Raw genomic sequence first — 1,398 nt, 5'->3', positions numbered from 1 at the left:
TTTTTTTTTTTTTTTTTTTTTTTTTTCCACAAAATAAAACTTTGAAATGTATATTTCTTAAAAAAACATTTATTTTCATATTTCTGAAAAATTCTCCCACTTCTTAAAAAATTGGTTAAAAATCTGTATTATGGAATAGAAAGGTTTTTTTTTAATGTTTTTATTTCTATGTTTTGTTTCTATTTTTTGGACGGGGATTATTGATAAATATTAGATTTTATTTTTTAAGTCGCATATAAATTCCTGTATTTTAAGGAGAGGAAATAATGATGTAGTGGTACTCATGCCTTTCAATAAATGAAATGACATAGCTTTCATTCGGAATAAAGCCAGTTTGTAAATTTGCAAATCTAAGCTTTCTAAGCTTTCAGAAAAGATTATCCCACCCCCAGAACTTACACACACAATAATTTCCTGCACAGATGGTGCAACAAGGCCAATTTGTGTGGACTAACTCATTCCTCCAGTATATTACTGGATAGCTGAAAGGCAAACATCAAGTGCAGTGAGACTTGAACCTAGATCACAGAGACAAGACATTCCGTTCTATATTTAAGCGATGAGGAATTATGTACATTATTTACATTTGACCGATATTTGTACTCATCTTGTTTGTTGTTAATAACAAACAAGATGAGGACAAATATCTGTCTAATGTAAATAAGACTAATTCCTTTTCTAATATATTTTGAACTATTCAGAAAGAACTTTCTTTATTCATTTGTATTTATTTTGGCAGTTGAGAACTTCCATATTTAACAAGCCTCTATTTTCAGCAGATAGATGCTTCCATACTTATGAATTACACATTTCTTTATGAATAATATCCATTTGTCTTATAAACAGAGTTTATCTGAATTGAATATCAATAGGAACATTTGTGTGTGTCTACATAAGAGTTCATATGTAAGAAAAATTTAGGAAAGCCAAAGAAGCAGGCAGACAGAATAGGGGAGAGGAGGAGGTAGTTTGAGTGAAAACATATTTGAAACTTCTTAGAAATATTAGCACTTGTAGAGTCAAAAACATACATTAAATATTTTGGTATTTATTCATTTAAGTGTGGATTTTTTTTACACCCACTCTTATTCAAAATTTTTCATTATGCCTTCAAAAATTGAAAAAAAAAATTTCAAATGGTTTTGGGATTTTAGTTCAAATATTCAGAATTTATAATTTTTTTTTTCCTTTAGATCAGAAGCTGATAATGGTTAAGAGATTTATACTTGTACTTTTTGAATGTGTGTATGAATTTTGTTTACATTTTCATTGTTAATAAATTGAAATGGAAACAACATTTAGAATATCAGAAAGTGAAACAACTTGTGCTGCTTTTAGATGTGAATGAAATGTATTTTATATCCTTCAAATACAAACAAAATTTATATATATATATAT

The sequence above is a fragment of the Octopus bimaculoides genome, chromosome 7, assembly GCF_001194135.2.
Source record: "Octopus bimaculoides isolate UCB-OBI-ISO-001 chromosome 7, ASM119413v2, whole genome shotgun sequence".
In the NCBI taxonomy this organism is placed as follows: Eukaryota; Metazoa; Mollusca; class Cephalopoda; order Octopoda; family Octopodidae; genus Octopus; species Octopus bimaculoides.
Note: the sequence above shows the minus strand (reverse complement) of the source record.